The sequence below is a fragment of the Crocuta crocuta genome, unplaced genomic scaffold (assembly GCF_008692635.1).
Source record: "Crocuta crocuta isolate KB4526 unplaced genomic scaffold, BGI_CrCroc_1.0 scaffold3, whole genome shotgun sequence".
NCBI lineage: Eukaryota > Metazoa > Chordata > Mammalia > Carnivora > Hyaenidae > Crocuta > Crocuta crocuta.
In genome coordinates this window covers 2,961,670-2,979,617 of record NW_027529934.1, presented here as the reverse complement: position 1 = coordinate 2,979,617, position 17,948 = coordinate 2,961,670, and the positions used below count along the sequence as shown (strand labels likewise).

Genomic DNA, 17,948 nt, shown 5'->3' with positions numbered 1-17,948 from the left:
CTCCCCTGCTCACGCTGTCTCTCTCTCTCTCCTAGAAATAACTAAAACATTTAAAAAAAAAAGAAAAGAAAAAGAAAAAATAGGGGGTACCTGGGTGTCTCAGTTGTTTGAGTGTCTGACTTCGGCTTCATCTTGACCTTGCATTTCGTGCGTTCAGGCCCCACATCAGTCTCTGTGCTGAGAGCTCAGAGCCTGGAGCCTGTTTTGGATTCTGTGTCTCCCTCTCTCCGTTCCCCTCCCCCACTTGTGTTCTCTCTCTCTGTCTCTCAAAAATAAATAAACATTAAAAAAATTAAAGGAAGAAAAATAGGGGGCTCCTGGGTGTCTTTGTCGGTTAAGCATCCAACTTCAGCGCAGGTCATGATCTCACAGTTCATGGGTTTGAGCCCCACATCGGGCTCTGTGCTGAGAGCTCAGAGCCTGGAGCCTGCTTCGGATTCTGAGTCTCCTTCTCTCTCTGCCCCTCCCCTGCTTGTTCGTTCATTCTCTCTCTCAAAAGTAAACTTTAAAATAAAAAGAAAAGAATAGTCCTTTAACACACCCTGCTTAAAGGTCTAATTGCATCCTGTTGTCCTCAGGAATGAGTTAAATTCCCTTCACAGTCTGCCTCCTGCTCACTTCTACAGCCCCTCTCTCACCGTTCCAGACTCCGCCCATCACCCGCTGGCTGTTGCTAAGCCCTCAGCTTGGCCCTCAGTCTCCCTTCCCTCTGGCCATTGCTTGGTCTGCCTGCTTTGACCCTTCCCTGGATTTAAGCCTACTAATCCTTCAGTCTTAGACTCATCAACTTTAAGGAAATAAGGTCAAAACAAAAACATCAACCAGGTTAGCTGGTGGATTTTCATCATGATATATCTATAACTCAGTCAATCTAGCAACCATTCATTTATCAAGGAATCATTAATTCAGATTTATTAGACATCATACATGCAATAGTCCAGGGCCCCACTGGTTCTAGGTGTCAGCCCCTACGGTTCCGTAGCAGGATTCTTCTTGCAGATTCATTCATTCGATCTGCATTCCCATCTTTCATTTGTATTTATTCAACAAATGGCCATGCAAAAATTAACAGAAGGGAATCCCTGTTCTCAAGCATCACGGACCTATGAACACATCATCATGCCACATGGTCAGTGTCACGAAAAGGAAGGCAAAGCATTGCAGGGGGCCGGAGGTGGTCTCAAAACAGAAGGGAGATTCCATTGACCAGTGTTAGCAGGTAGATGGGGTGTGAGAGACAGGGGAACCAGAAAGCAAGGGAGAGAGGTTCTTTTCAGAAGAGGAAATGGTGGGTACAAAGGCTCAGAGACTTAAAACCTGGCTCTGCCGGGACTTAGGTAACATGAGCACAGGGGCCAGAGCGCTGGAGCCACGCAGCCCCATGCCCCACCTGCTGTTGGCACTGTATCCTCCACTGGCATGGAAAACCTTCCTCCTCTTCCCCCTCCACATCCTACCCCTTCTTCAGACCCACCCAAGACCTGCCTCCTCCATGAAGCCTCGGACTTTGTAGCGAACAGATGCACACTTAATTCCACTCTGGCCTGTACGTCGCCATTCAGTATTTCATAACAAATCTCACCTTCTACCAACTTGTAAACTCCTCAAAGACAAAGCCTGTGATACACACTTATTCTCAGTTTTGTGGGCATCCAGGCTGCTCTGTGAATGCTTGTTGAAGTGACAACAATATTCTAGTCAGGCTGGAACATTCTAGCCAGGCTGGAATCTCTAAAGGCAGAGTCCCAGTCAGCGCCTGTGCACGGAACCTCAAGCAACGACTGATGAGTCTCTCTCTCTCTCTCTTTTTAAAAAATGTTTATTTTTGAGAGGCAGAGAGATATAGAGCACAAGCAGGGGAGGGGCAGAGAAAGAGGGAGACACAAAATCAGAAGCAGACTCCAGGCTCCGAGCTGTCAGCACAGAGCCCAATACAGGGCTTGAACCCACAGACCATGAGATCATGACCTGAGCCAAAGTCAGACGCTCAACCAGCTGAGCAACCCAGGAGCCCCTGATGAGTCTCGTAATACATGCCTTCTGTCCCCATACAACACCTGCTAAGAAGTTGGGCCATGGGTCTGTGACGAGCATTGATTAGATACCACATAGCCCCTGATTTTATGATTCTTGGAGAAGAGATAAGTAATAATATTATAAGGAATTTGAAAGGATCCCCATTAGAAGTGCCTAGCTCTAATCAACCTTTGAATTTACTGTTAATGAACTTCTCACTCATGGAAAGTAAAAAAATGTTGCCATCCATGTAAAGCTCTGAACTTGTGGATAGAAGAACCGGGTCTTTGGTCTGTCTCTACCGTGTATCAGTCTTGTGACTTTGGACAAGTAATGGATGCCCTTTCAAGCCTCAGTGTCCTCAGTCTTTAAAATGGGAATTCTAATACCTCAAAGGGTTATAACAACTCTCACAGGGCTGTTGTAAGGATTACATGTGATAACAATGTGAGCATGGTTAGTAATATGTGAAATGTCATTTGAAAAGCAGACAGCACTTTAGTTTTTATCACAAACTAAAGTTTTCTTCCATCTGTTTTGTTCTCAGTGTTCAAAATCCAGACATGAGCTCTCCACAGGGGAGTAGATGCTCCGTAGTAACCTTAAGGAGAAAGAGCTTCCATCATGCCGCGCCTGAGATCTCCTATGACCGCCTTCTCAGCAACCGTAGGTATTGGAAGAGCCGTGTCTGCAGTCCTCAGGGCAGTGTGGTGCGTGTGAGGTAAGGTGCCCTGGCGCGCTCAGTACCCCGGGCAATAGCACCTGCTGAGAAAGTTGCCCAGGCTCAGCTTTTCCCAGGAAGAATTCTGTGTTCCAGGCCATCCCCTTCAGAAAGAGTGTTCTGCTTCGATTTGTCAGGGAAAGTGGTTAAGCACTGCTAACGACAAAAGTGGGCCCCAAATGACAGATCCTAAAAAAAAAAAAAAAAAGAAGAGGATCCTCTGGAAGGAAAGACAGTTGTGTCTGTACAGCAGGCACCAGTCTAACGTGCAGTCAGAAACCCAGACTCAAAGCCTGTCTCTGATACAAACTGGCTGTGTGGACTTAGGAAATTCACCCAACCTCTCTGATCCTTTAAAATGATGGTTTGTAAAATAAGCCTAATACTGCCAATCTTTTGGCATTAGTTTAAGATTAAATTTGTATGAGCTTTACAAAATGGAAAATACCATGTGATCATGAGCTGATTATAAATTTACCTGCCTAAAGTAATCATTCAGAGTAACCCAAACAAACTGTGAGCCTGTGGGCCACCACAAGGTTGTCCATCAAGGAGACTTAAATGCCATTCTGAGAACCACCCCAGACTCTGAAAGGCATCTCCTGCAGATGAAGGGCATGCCACAAAAGCCAGTTGGTTTCCATGGGTAACTAAAGGCCACCCTCACACGGTTGGCTGTTGTCTCCTAGGCACATCCCCGTCCCTGGGGAAGGAGGGGAACATGGCTGCATCCCCGCACGCCTTTCCACACTCTGGGCTTTACAGTTCCCTAGGCCTTTCCTTTGGCCCCATGTTTTTAATTTTCCCCGACCATCCTGTTAGGTTAGCAGAGCAGATACACCCTCTCTTCATGCATAGACACTTATTATGCATGACTTACCTGGGGCCCCAGAGGTCAAAACAGCAGCGCCAGGCCCCTGGCCCCTGCGGCCTGGAGCCCCAGCATGGAGAGTTAGCTGGGATCTGAGCCAGGTTTCTAAAGTCTTTGCCCATAGATGTGGCCATGAGCCGGAGCTTAACCAAAGCCCCGTGGGCTGCAGCCTGGGAGGTAAGCAGCCTCCCAGGGGCACAGAACTCCCCGGCAACCCTGGCTAGACTCGGACGTCTCCTTCCACCCATGGCTTTTTATTTTCTTGCATTTGTTTCCAAAGGGACCAGTAGGCACTTGCCCCACCCCCCCCACTTTGGCCCTTGCTCCCTGTGTGTAACTGGGGTGCACCCTGTTGGCCCCGGACTGTGATGTATGGGCTTCTTCAGGCTAGGCAGCAGGGACTGGAGCCTTGCCGGCCCGAGGCCGCTCCTGCACCCTGTGCTTCAGATGTGGTTAGCCTGTGTCACAATGCTTGGCAACGGTTCCAGGAGGCAGTGAGGCCTTTGTTCATGCCACTGTCTTGTCAACTGGCTCTAACTTCATTTGGCTGCCAGCTTGCTTGGCCTTTTGCATCATCCTGGCCTGCTCTGTCCTCCCTCAGCTGGATGTTAGTCCATCATTCCAGATTTTTCAGGGAATATCTAGGGTGTGCATGTGAAGCTCCTGTGTCTTCCTCCAGAACAGTTTTGGAATTAACATCGTAGACAATGAGCAGATTCTTCACAGTGTAGGAAGTAGGCTTCCTGGGGCTTCCCCATTCCTGCTGGTACAGAAGAAGAGGAATCACATGTGGGAGACTGGCATCAGCACTCAGGCACTCTGGGCTGTATAGCTGCGGGGGTTGGGGGGCATTCAGACATTCATTGCTTCCACACATTTTAATTGAGCACATACTATGTGCCAGGCACTGTTGTAGATACCCGGAATAAAGCAGTGAACAATAAAGACAAAACGCCCTGTTTTATGGAGCCAACATTCTGAGGTGGGGAAGGGAGTGAGGAGAAGAGACAAGAAAATAAACTGATAGACAGGCCAAAAGGTGCTAGGGAAAAGAATAAAACAGGGAAGGAGAAGCCGGGCATAGGGGTGCTCATCTGAGCGCCCCCCTAGTGCCCAGCACGGAGTGCATCCCTGACTCTGATCTGGCCAGCTCCTCAGGGCTGTGCCTCATCCCCAGACCCCCAGCAGCAGTCAGTTAGAGCTGAATCACCCACCTAGAATCACCCACCAGTCCTGCCACCAGGGGTGCCCCCCATGAGCCCAGCTCCACCCAGAGCAACCCTCTCCACCCAACCCTAAAACATCCTCTTCTCCCTGATGTTTCCCTCCTCCCTCCCCCAAATACCTATGCTATGCAGCCATTCAGACCTGTACAGCGCTGTGGGGAGAGAGCTAGCCACCAGGCAGCGCAGAGATGGTGGCCTGGCGGGGCCTGCATGTGGGCTGTGGAAGCTCTGGGGTAGGGGGTGGAGGGAGCAGAGGTTTTTGTAGGGGGCTGTCCCATGCACTGAAGGATGATGAGTGGCATCCCAGGCTTCTACCCACACGATGCCAGTCATGCCCCCACCCTGAATTAAGATGACCAAAACCATCTGTACCCGTTGCCAAATGGCCCCTTTTGCAAATGGCCCTTCGGTTGAAAGCCAGTGGTTTAATTCAGCATCGTTCAACTTATTTGACCAAGAAGCACCTTTTATTTAGGGTGGGGGGATGTCCATCAATACAACACATACCCGGTGCCATTCTGAACACTCTGGGTAGTGCTGCGTGTGGATAAAGCCACGTTCCCACAGGGTTCAGGGCCCTGGGATGTGGGCCCTGCCTGGCGCTCTGGCCACGGATCAGACCATTATCAGTCTCTCCTTTTTGCTTCGGTAAAGCCCAACCGTTTTGTCATTGCCTGTTTACACATTTTATGTCCTGGGCCTTTGCCCACCTGCTGCCCGCAGTGCCCTTCCCCCCTTGCCTCACCTGGTTGGCAGATCCATTCTTCAAGATTCTACTTGGGCGTCTTCTCCTGCAGGAAGCCATCCCTGAAGCCAGGACAGGGCTGAGTGGCCCGCTTTGCCCCTGAGCTCCCATAGCACCTGCCCTTGGTCCTTCCTACCTCTGGGCCTTAGGCAGGCCCCACAGCCATGTAGTCCCCCCCGTCCTGGAGTATGGGCGGTTGGGGTCCCATAGCATGGGTACTCTGGATCCATTTCTCCCACCCAACCTGCAAAGCACAGATGTCTTTGCATCTCCAGATCCCGACAAGCTGTCTGGCACAGAGTTGGGGCACAGTAAAGGTCAAAGTGAATTGACAAGTAAATAGAGCTCAAAGATGGATGTGATGAAGGAAGTGAGGACCAGAGAACACAGGCTGGAGGAGGGAAAGAACCAAGGGGGAAGATTCTTTCTACAACCCAGGGAGGGATGGTTAAACTGCCTCCCTCTCATTTCTTTCCCCTTTGGGCTAAATCCTTCAATTGTCTTAACCTCTAATCTCACATCCGGCCTCGTTTTCCAACCCTCTAATGGATCATCTTTGTCATTCATATCCGTCCATGCCTTCTTCACATTTTCCAGAGGCTGCTTTTGTGTTTAATGTGATACGTTCAGAGCCGCAGGAGCCCAGAGCCTGCTTCCCTAGAGCGAGAGCGATGCTTCCACTTAATTAGCTTGAGACTCCACAATTCCCTGAGCCTCATTGGCTCCCTGGCCCGGTGGCTGTTAGAGGAGCAAATTATTTTCACAGAGAAGAGAGTGGAGAGAATTGAATTAGTGATTATGCTAATTATTTCCTTTTCTGTGTCAGGGACTGCTCGGCAGGGAAGCCCACTGCTGGGCCAGAGGTTAGGCAGGGAGGAGGTGAGGAATTTGGAGGGAGAAGCCCTAGGCTCTGAGCTGGGCAAGTGGAAAGTCCTTGCTGGAGGAGACGCCTGAGGGATGTGGCTTCTCCGCAGAGTTAGGGTCTTCGGGCTACAATGAGGGTGGGTGGGGAAAGGACTACTCAAGTTCTGGGCTCTTCCATCCACAGCGTGTCCTGTGAGGTAGACACACCTCCATTTGCTAGATGATGAGGTGTGAAGGAAAAAGCCNGCGGGGGGGGGGTGGGGGGGGGGGGGGGGGGGGGTGGACAGTGAGCAGAGAGGGGTCGTTCCAACTGAGATCTAATAACTGCCAGTCCAGATGATTTCCCTGGCCGCCCAGCCCCTACTCCTGGAGGACTCTGTGTGTCAGTGATGGCAGGGCCGGCAGTGCTGAGGGCAGACACCTGGAGCAGCCCTGATAGCGTACGTCACAGGCCCAGGACACTGCTGGCCAGCCTGGTGCTCTGTGTGGTTGGTGGCAGCCTTCAACCCTCTGGAACCAGTGCCCTGGGAGTCTGTGGTTCCTTCTGTGCAGCCTGCCTGAGCCACCCGCCTTGGCTGTCCACACCACAGCTATCTGGGGAGCCGTCTGGACCCAGCAAATTCCTGCCACACTGGTTCTGTTTATCACTGGGGCTGGCAGTGATTTTTGTCAGCCAGCGATTCATCCACCAGCCAGTCAAAAAATACCTGCGGGAGGCCAGGCCCGGTGATGAGTGATGGAGGTGCAGGGCAGGGTGGGATGGAGCCCCGGCCCTCGGGGAGGTGGGCTGGGACAAGGTTAGTCAGGAGACAGGCCAAGGACCCTGTGTTCCCTGGGACCTGCCTTCCTGTTTAATGCAGTCTGTTTCCCTGCAGACTTGCAGAAGTAGCTTTGAGGTGGAAGGTCCTGTGGAGGCTGCTGTGTGAGCTGATACCCCCCCCCCACCCATGTGTGGAAGCAGCGGGATGCCCCTCACTGGTTACCCTTCTCCCCCAGCACACAGAAACTCAAGGATGCCTAGTGAGAGGTCGGCCTGCCCCTTCTTGCCCATGGTTGTGGATGGTGGTCCTTCCCCCTGGACATGGTTTCTAAAACTGAGGGCCATTGGCCGAACTTTATGCCACCCTGATGGGAGGCAGCAGGTGAAGAGATTACCAACACAGGTGGATGCCCAGTCCAGGTTGGGGCAAGTGACCTGACCACTCTGTGCCTCAGTTTCCCCCATACAGGAGGAACTGCACTAGGCCTGCTTCATGGGAGTGTATGTAAATTGACGGACACGTACAGCTGACAGCATGGAGGGCACATAGAAGGGCTCAGTAAATGACAGCGCTGTTGCCTCATTGCACCCTCCAAAGGGCGTCCTCTTTCTGCCTTCTCGTTCACACCTCCTTGGCAACTGCCCAGAGTCCAGAGAGTGAACTTCCTGGGAAGAGTGCGGGGACGAAAATACTTCGGCCATGTTGGGAACTTCCCATGTGCAGCTGGTCCTTGAGTGCCACCCCCCCCACCCCCCCAGCTGCTCTGCTGGAAGAGTGAACTCAAATCCTGGCTCTGTCACGCCCCTAGTGGTGGCCTTGGAGAAGTCACCCAAACTCACCCAGCCTCAGTTTCTACCCCTGTCGATGTGGATAATCCCACCTGCCTCAAATACTAGTAGAGTATTAAGTAATATAACGTAGGAGTGGCCACCTGTCTTTACTCACAAGAAAGCACGAGAGGGTGGAGAGCCAAAGGAGAGGACAGCCCAAGTCATGAGCCAGAGGGAGGCATGTGGCACTTGACTGGGGTCTGTAATACCAACAGCTGCACTTAAGAACACTCACTGCGTGCTGGCACTACGCTGAATATTCTCTACCTTACGTGCCTCACTGCATCTTTACAGAAGCCTCACGAATTCTGTATTGTCCCCATATCACAGATGAGCAAAGGGGAGGCTGGAGAGATTCAGGAACCGGTGGCAGAGGCAGGATTCAAACCCAAGTGTCTACCATCACGGCCCCTCCGCAGTGCTGCCCACTGAGGGTGAGGGGGCAGTCTGTCCCTCTGGGCCTGAGGGGCTGAGTCACTATGTCCCTTGCCTATACAGTGGACATACTCATTCCAGCTCTACAGGGAATGTGTGACATAGGCTTGGTGGTCCTCGCGCCTGTCCAGCCCTCGGCGGGGAACACTGTATAAACAGAAGATGACTTACCCGCCCTGCTGCCTGGAGCCAGATCTCTTGCCATGCCAAATTGTTGGAATGGTTCAGTGACAAGTGTGTTATTAGGAGGAAATTTATGATGCCTTATTCAGAGTGAGTCACCGAATCCCTGTGGTGAGAGGCAGGGGGAAGGGGCCCTCTGCAGAGGCCGGCTAACTGGAGGACCCTGGCCCCAGCTACCCTGGGCCTGACTACCTCCCCAGGCCCTCACTAGATGGTCAGCACTGACCCGTGATGAGGGTGGGTGAAGTGAGGGGTGGGGGACAGCCTGCCACTTAGGGAAAGGTGGTGCCCTGTGGAGGGTTTACATAGACCTCACGGGGGCCGTGACAGGCTCCAGAAATCTCTGCCCGCCACCGATTGTCCCAGGATGTTTTTGTGTCAAGCTCCAGGTCACCCTCTGACCCCTCTCCAAGGGTGCTGTACAACCTTCCCTGGGAATGGGTCTACAGCAAATATTTCAGAATTTGGGCAAACTCTGTTCTCTCTGCCTTTGAATCACAGAGGAGGAAGATGGTCTAGAATTAAATTTCAGAGAGAGGAGGAACTAGCTCAGATGTTCCTGTTTTGCTGGGATTTATTTTTTTCCCTTAAAACCCATACTACACCATGTGCAGAGAAGCTCTAGCCTGAGAATTTGACTCTAGTGGGCATCAGTGTGACTGTAGAAGACCTGGAACAAGAAAGCACGTGTCCAGGAACAGCAGGTGACCTCTGTGAGCAGATGTCACTGCAGGTTGCCAGATAAGGCTGCCCTTTCTCTGTCTGCTCCTGGGTACGCCATGAGGGATTTCCTTGATGCACTGGAACCCAGGGGGTGGGCTGGAACATTCACACAGGGCTCAGGACACGAGGACCACCTGCCAACACTGGCAATGTCCGTAACGCAGACGGGGTGCAGAGCAGCTCACTTCACTGGCGGCTGCTTACCTAGTCACCTGCATTCCGCAAACAGCTCAAGGGCAGCCAGGAGGTGGGACCAGACCACTGGGCAGCAAAAATGAGGTCTACGGTGTCATTCATGATGAATCTCACCCCACCTCCAGCAGAGAAGCCCGGCTGGCTTTTTCAGGCCCTGCTGCCTCTTGATGTAACCACAATCCTAACATGACAAATAACTTTATTTCTCAAACCAGACCACATTAGAAGGACGGGAGCGCCTCTAGGGCTAAGATGTTCAGTACGTGGGGGCTAGTGACCTCTTTGAGAATCTAAGCAAAACTGTGGACTTCCGCTCCAGAATAATGCATGCACACCCAGTGTGGTCCATGCAGTATCAGGTGGTTCTTGGCCCTTTGAGGATCGCACATATAACCCAGGATGAGAATTCTAGCTGTAGAGATAGGCACACCTGTGAGCTGGCTGCCCAGATCCTAGACAGCAGACATGGTGAGACTTTTAGCCCTGTCCCTACTGTATGGAGCCAACTCCCCCATACCTGACAGTGATGGCATTCATCACAATGACCCTGTCAGAGCCTGGCTGTGCTTGGTGCCTTCGCCTGAAAGTAGGGACACACACAAAACACTAGTGAGCATGTGTGATGTGTCAGGCATCTTCTAGATACTTTATCTGTTTGAATTTACCGTACCTTCGCAGCAGCCCTCTAAGATATTTCTGTAAGGAGCGTGGGCTCAGATTGTTCAGTTCCCATTTCCAGTGGTGAAGTTATTGGAAATGTGATATTTTCCCAGAAAAATATCTATTGAACACTTTTGAACTGTCTATTGAACACTTGCTTTGTGCCAAACATTGTGCTAAGTATGGACTTTACACATCTTCATTTCTTACACACAAAGCCACATTTTACAGATAAAGAAATGTAGGCCTTTAGCCTTTGGGGACATTGCCCTGAGATCACCCCTCAAGGAAGCTAGTCGAGCCTATTGGAGGGTGAGGGAACAGTGGAGAGAACGGAGGCACTCCAGCCGAAAGCCAGCACCAACCACCATACATAGGAACAAGGCCAACTTGTGTTTTCCAGCCCAACCAACTTACTGAATGCAGCTTCGCGAGCGAACCCGGGTGAGACCAGCAGAGGAGCCACCCAATCAATCCACAGAATCATAAAAAATAGTACAACTATTGTCATTTAAAATTTTTTTTAATGTTTATTTTTGAGAGGGAGAGATACAGAGTGTGAGCAGGGGAGGGGCAGAAAGAGAAGGAAACACAGAATCCAAAGCAGGCTCGAGGCTCTGAGCTGTCAGCACAGAGCCTGACGTGGGGCCCAAACTCATGAACTGTGAGATCATGACCTGACCCGAAATCAAGAATCGGATGCTTAACTGACTGAGCCACCCAGGTGCCCCAAAACTATTGTCACTTTAAGCCACTAAGTTTTGGGTTTGGGGGTGATTTGTTATTCAACAATGGATCACTGATACAGCCTCCTAAATCCTACTCCACTCACACTTTCCCCCCAAACAACCACTAGCAGCAGCATTTCAAAGGCATTTAGCCAGATGAGAAGCCCCCCCGGGAGGGAATACCTACAAACATTTGCTAGATGGGCAGGTGGGTAGAGGAACCGTCTCTGATGGAGTAGAGCTGAGAAAGTGACAATCCACACGGAAGCAGGAGGGGCACATGACTGACACGTGGACCGAGGAGCCCCAGAGAACCTCTCAGGTCTGGGTGCTTTTAAAGGTACTGGGTACCACAGAAGACAGGAGCAAGGCGCGGAGCTAGGACACAGGAAGCCACGGCCGACTCTCTTTTCTCCCCGGGAGAGACCAGAAATTGTTATCTGGAGAAGCTGAGCTGAAGGTGCTTGGGACTCCAGGACACTAGTCCCCACAGTGGGTAACAGGTAGGAGCTTGGAAACTGGGAGATTAATTAAAAACTATAAATAAATGATGGGCCCTCAGATTCCCCTGACTGCTCCCAGAACCCCAGCAGCTAGGTGTCACTTCCCTTCCATGCAGGCAGCTGGAATATTCTTCTCTGGGTAGATTGAGTTTCTTCCTCACCCAGGCCCCCCACCCCCACCCCTAGGAAAAGACCTTCACAAAGTGTTGTACAAGCAGTCCCAGTAAAACAGCCTTCCAGCCATCTGGTCACCCTACTATGAAGTCAGCTGAACTGTAACCCTGTCTTTCTCTTAAATATGAAGGCTCACCAGACATTTAAAATGAAAGAGCTCAAAACAAGAGGAAAAGGGGTGAACTCAGAGGAAATTGCATACAGCAAGCAGAAGAACCTGAAAAAAATTGTTTTAAGAACTTATAAATTAGTAACCTTGGGGAATAGACAAAAATAGAAGTCCATGAAAAAGGAACAGAGAGGCAAGAGCTCTTGGAAATTTAAAATATAATAAGGTTAAAAACTCAGGAGAAAGTGCCCAGCACGATGCACAAAGAACTGTCCACACTAGAGTCCCTCAGTGTCAAACTTTAGAACATGGAGAATAAAGGGAATGTCTGGGAAGCCCCAGAAGGAGAACACTTAAGAGACAAAGGAATGGGGGATGAGAAGGGCATCAGACTTCTCTCCAGAAACACTGGATAGAAAATAATGGAGGGATGCCTCCCAAATTTGGAAGGAAAATGATTTTCAACCCAGAATCTTATGCTCAGCCAAATCAGTCAAACGTGAAGGGGAAATAAAGAAAAACCTTTTCAGACATGCAGGACTCAGAAGCCGTTCTCATCATGGGAGAAGAATCCACGGCACACAAGAACAGGGGCTTCAGCAAAGGAAAATCAGAGGGGTTCTCGAGGCCGAGTGCAAGGAGCCAGCCTGGAGAGGAGGGGCCCCCCAGGGCCACAGAGAGAAGGGAAGGGCCGACTCGTTATCTAGGTGAGTGGTGGAAAAGGATCTCCAGGCCTCTGAGGAAGCTGCTTTAAATAGAAGAAACTAAGAAATGGCAAAGAGGTGGGGGATTACTTGTTCTCTGTAATAATGTATGAGAAGCGCCTGGCTGGCTTAGTCGGTCTTAATCTCAGAGAAATGAGTTCAAGCCCTACATTGGGTATGGAGCTTACTTTAAAAAAATAATAATAATATATAAGAAATAGAATTTAGGTGAATATTTTGAAACCTGGTAGTAAGAGCAGAAGAAAAGCTGCTGCTGAGTTGGAAGTGGCTGCTTCAGGGGAGAAGAGAAGATTGGGGCTGGTTTCTGCTGTGTCTTTTAGCCCTGTTTGAGATTTATTTGTTTGTCTATTTATTTATCTATTTATTTAGTTATGGGGGGAGAAGGGGCAGAGAGAGAGGGAGAGAGAGACCCCCAAGCAGGCTCCATGCTGTCAGCACAGAGCCTGATAGCTCACAAACTGTGAGATCATGAGTTGAGCCGAAATCAAGATGCTTAACTGACTGAGCCACCCAGACACCTCTGTAGCCCTGTTTGGTTTTTAACTATGGGCATAGGTCACTTGAATAAAATAAACATTATAGTTGTTGTTTTTTTCTTTTTTGATAGAATGCGAAGAGGGAAGAGGGGCAGAGGGAGAGAAAAAGAGAGTGCATGGATCATGACCTGAGCTGAAATTAAGAATTAGACACTCAACCAACTGAGCCACCCAGATGCCCCCAAACATTAAAATTTATATGGAAATCAAGAGCATGGGCTTGAGAGTTCAATGACAGAGTTTAAATCTCTCTCTACACTCTTATGGGCAGCAGTGTGTGGCCACTGGCCACTGGCCTTCCTCAGCCTCATGTTTCTTATCTACCTTGCTTCTCTACCTCTCCCCTGCTCATACTCTGTCTCTGTCTGTCGCTCAAAAGTAAACATTAAAAAAAATTTTTTTAAATTTATCTACCTTGCAAAACTGAGGTGAGGATTCAACATAATTTCTGTGAAGGGCCCAGCACAGAATATATGCTCAACAAATGATAGCCGTTATAGTTTTTTTTTTTTTTTTAGTTTATTTATTTTGAGAGAGAGAGACTGAAAGAATGAGCAGGAGAGGGCAGAGAGAGGGGGAAAGAGAGAATCCCGAGCAGGCTCCATGCTGGCAGTACAGAGCCCAACGCATGGCTTAAACCCACAAACTTTGAGCTCATGACCTGAGCCAAAACCAACTAGGCCACCCAGGCACCCCATGGCCATTATAGTTTTTAAGATTTCTGAGAAATTCCATGGCAGAGAGTGAAAGCAAACTCCACTCCCGAGGTTTGAGTCTATAGGAAGCCTGGAGAAGTGTCACCTCACATCTGCCCGTAAGCTGTCCAGCTATTTGTTAAGCTGCAGACCTTTTCAGGACCCTACCCCATCCACTCAGTATCTGGATTATTAGCGAGGGCGTGGTCAGCTTTCGGAGAGGGTTAGGAGGAGCTGAGGGTGCCCAGGGAGCAGCTTTTCACCTAACAGCCAATTCTTTCCCAGGGGCCTGCTGGCTGTGGGTCTTCCTTCTGACATAACTGTCCCACACAGAACTCTGTCTCCATGGACGATGGGGCATTCTGCACAGACAGAGCAGACAGCTCAAGCTCATCTGGGGGGCGGGGGGCATGCTGGCATCAGGCAGACAGGTCCTGCCCCTGACATGCCTGAGTCCTGAGCTAAAGCCACCAACAGGGCCCTGGTGCCCTACCCCACTATGGGGACCTCGAAGGGGGCCCTGAGGCTGGGTATGCTGACCCCCTAGCCTCACTGTATACACGTATTTAAACAAATTTATTGAGTGGGGAAAAGTCTGGAGAGAGAGACCCTAGAATGTTAACCACAGTTCTCTCTAAATGGTGGGATTTGAAGTGCTTTTCATTTCTTCCTGCTTATCTATATATTTCAATTTTTGTACAACAATCATCCATTCTCTTTGTTCTTTTAATTAATAACAATCATAAAGAACAAGGTGATAAGTCCCTGAAAGCGTAGTGAGTGCCATGGGAGAAAGTTCCATGGCCCCTAAAACAGATGACCTTCAGCCTGAGAGATTCAGTAACAGCAGGGAACATGTCAATACTCTGCCCACCAGGATTTCTAGAATTCAGAGAATCCATTTTGGAGGAATGAGCACAGGAGGGTTGGCAAGAAAGAATGATTAAAAAAAAAAAAAGAAAGAAAAACAAAACAACCCCAAACCAGTCAGTACTTCAACAACATTCACTCATGCAATGTGCTGCTCTTCACTCTTAATCCTTATAAGGACCTCATGAGATCAGGTCAGTTATCCCCACCGGACAGATGAGAAACTGTGACCTGGGGAACTTAAGCACCTGCCCAAGGTGCCAGCTGGAACTTGAACCCAAGCATGCAGTTCTGGGGACCGGGCTGGTAACTACCACACTGTACAAGGCAGGAGATGTAACTGCAGTCAGGGAGTGTGGAGGAAACGCTGAAATTCCAGGAATGCACATTCTTTTCCTGAAGAAAAGTTCCTTTTTTATTTCTTGGAAGTCTTCCCAGTGGGAGACCAAGGTCACAGTCATGGACTCAGAAACCCACCACTTTCAGCCTGAACTGAGGTTCCGCTAATATCTACTGAGCATTTCCTCCACCAGACAGACGCTTTTCAAATGTGCTCACGGTCAGGGGTGCGTTCCCCTTCTCACTGTGTTGTGTTTCCCTTCTCCATCATACCGAGGCTTCCCTGCAGCCAGGGACCCCATGCCATGCGCCTGGCTGGCTTACTTGGCACCATCAGTGTCTAGGCCTGTGTCCCATGCGTCACTGATTGTTGGGTACTGATGATGTGGCCCCATTTTACCAATAAGGAAACCTAGACTGAGAGTAAGTTAAGGAAAGCACTCAACATCCCACAGCAAGTAAATATTGGAGCTGGGTTTGGAGATCGCATTCTTATCCCAGGAACTGTGGCTCCCACTCACCCTCTTGGAGAGTCCTAGGCATAGTGTGTCACAAGAGACACACCCTTGGCCGCCTGGGAGCAGCTGTGGCCAATCATCCTGGTGGGCAGCAGTGTAGGGGCAGGGGAGGGGGCAGCTGGGCCACAGGAGGACTGAGTACATGGTGAGGTGGAAAAACAGAACCACTGTCAGGAGACAGCATGGAGTGGTAGTCAAGGGCATGGACTTGGGGCCAGGTGTCCAAAATGTGGCCCTACTTAGTAACCCTGACCCTGGGCAAGCTAATCACTCTGAGCCTCAGTTGTTCTTTTGTAAACTGGAGGCAATATCTCATGGAGTTTTTATAAAAATTAACTAAAATAATACGTACAGAATACTCAGTACAGCAACTGGCCCACGACAGAGGGGTGTGTGTGTGTGTGTGTGTGTGTGTAATAAACAGCACCAAACTGGGCAAATATCCACAGGATCCATGCATGAGGATCCAGCCACCTCTGTGTTCCATGTCCAAATCCATAGCAAGGCACTGCCATTAACCGAGTGTCCTCTATCAACCTTTGCCACTGCCTAAAAATACACCCAAAAACTTAATGACTTAAAACAACCACTGCCTTTTTGCTCACAGTTCTATGGGTTGGTGATTTAGGCTGCGATCAGCGGGCCGTTCTTCTGTTGGTCTCGCTAACAGGGCTGCAGCCAGCCGGGACATCAGCTGAGGGCTGGCCGCTTGACAGCCGGCTTTCTTAACCGTGGCACTATTGACATTTGGGACCAGATAATTCTTTGTTGTGGGCACTGTCCTGTACATTTTAAGATGTTTAACAGCATCCTTGGCCTCTACCCACTAGATTCCAGTAGCACCCTCCACACATACAATTTGGACAACTAAAAATATCTCCAGATGTTGGCAAATGTTCTCTGGGGGGACAAAATTGCCCTCTGGCTGAAGACCCCTGGTCCAGAGGAACGCAGCAGGAAGACTTGTCTTTGCTACCTGTGGTCTCGTCTTCCAGTAGCCCAGACTTCCTAATAGCAGGAGTGGGGGGGAGGGGGACAGGAGGTGGTCCCAGCAGCAAGAGAGAGCAAGCCCCCATGCACAGATGCTGTGCAAGCCTTTCCTCCATCACATTTGCTGATGTTCCATTGACCAAAATGGATCATATGGTCAGGCCCAGAGCCACTGTGAGCAAGGATGACACAATGGTGTGGGAACAGAGGCCTCCTGATCTGGAGCCATCACTATACCAATAACCACAGTAATTTGTCCACCATGTGGACGATGAGTGTTGCCGGTGTGCACACAGCACCAGGGGAAGGGGAGGTGACCTTGGGCATGTCTCTTTCTCACTGTGACCTCATCTGCACAATGAGGGAGGGGCTTGTTCTGAGTGGTCCCCAGGCTCAGGGGCTCAGATGTGCTAAGAGAGAGAGATGGTTGATTCCGTGCAGACAGCGTGCATCACATCAGGGGGGAGCTGGGCCCTGCCGTGAAGGGGACCTTCCTTGGTCCTGGCACACCCCAGACTGGCATCTGCTTGGCCCCGCTGGCCCTTCTAAATGGCCTTTCCCAGGCTAGAAAATCTTGGATTTTAAAATAAAAACAGGACAAAGTACTTTACAATCCTACAACATCTTGTGGTTCTCAGAAAGCTTCTCCATGCTTATTAGGTAAGCTAACGTGCAGACTCCCACACTGCAGCGTCTTAGCATAATAAAATCTTGGTTGACTGTCCAGAGCAGGTGATCCTGACTGGGGGAAGGGACCCTGCCATCCAGGAGCCCAGGCTGTGGCTTCCACGTTACCCTAGGCAATGACATCCTACTGGCAGATGGAAGGAAAAGCAAAGAATCACATGGGAAGCAGTCATTAGCCAGACCGGAGTGGCCACTTCCCTCTTCCCACGATCCACGGACCAGAACTCAGTGGACATGGGGAGGGGCAAGAGCTGGAAATGAAGGTAGTAGCTATGAGCTCAGGAGGAAAGGCAAACAGACTTAGTGAACTCAGAGTAGTTTCTGCCACAAAAACACACTTCCTCATGATCTCTCCACAAGGGCCCTGGTAGGATGGGATGTTCCTGTGTGCTCCCAGCTGGGCCTCTGTGTGCGTGCAGTAGGGACATGGCTCACCTTTGAGTCCAGAACTCAGAGTCAGAGCTTTCTTTTCCCATTTCACCTGACATATCATGTTGAATGATAGGATAGGATAGGATAGGATAGGATAGGATAGGATAGGATACGATACGATACGATACGATACGATACGATACGATACGATACGATATGATACGATATGTATCGGCAGGCCCAGTGGGATATCTTCAGTTTCTGTGACCTGGTTTCTGGTATGCTCAACCCAACTTCTTCCATACTCTGAGTCAGGGCTTGGGTTGACTTGGGGAGTGCAGTATGGCTGAAAAAGGGAACCCAGCCCTCCCTTTCTCCCCTACTCAGGCTTCCAGGTGCCATCCCTGTCTTTGCCCCCTCCTTCTCTCCCTCGTCCTTTGAAATTGGGGTTAAGTTCTACCGAGTTCATCCC

General features: G+C 50.1%; 1 long non-coding RNA gene across 1 annotated transcript in view; it reads left to right on the top strand.

Annotated features, from left to right (window-relative positions):
• The window catches only part of LOC144230854 (uncharacterized), a 57,215-nt gene extending 44,000 nt beyond the window's left edge, over nucleotides 1–13,215 (top strand). The window contains exons 3-5 of the long non-coding RNA XR_013334897.1: nucleotides 2,564–2,737; nucleotides 12,275–12,451; nucleotides 13,077–13,215. This is a non-coding gene — a long non-coding RNA (uncharacterized LOC144230854). The remainder of the gene's footprint in view (nucleotides 1–2,563; nucleotides 2,738–12,274; nucleotides 12,452–13,076) is intronic.
• The last annotated feature ends 4,733 nt before the right edge of the window (nucleotides 13,216–17,948 follow it).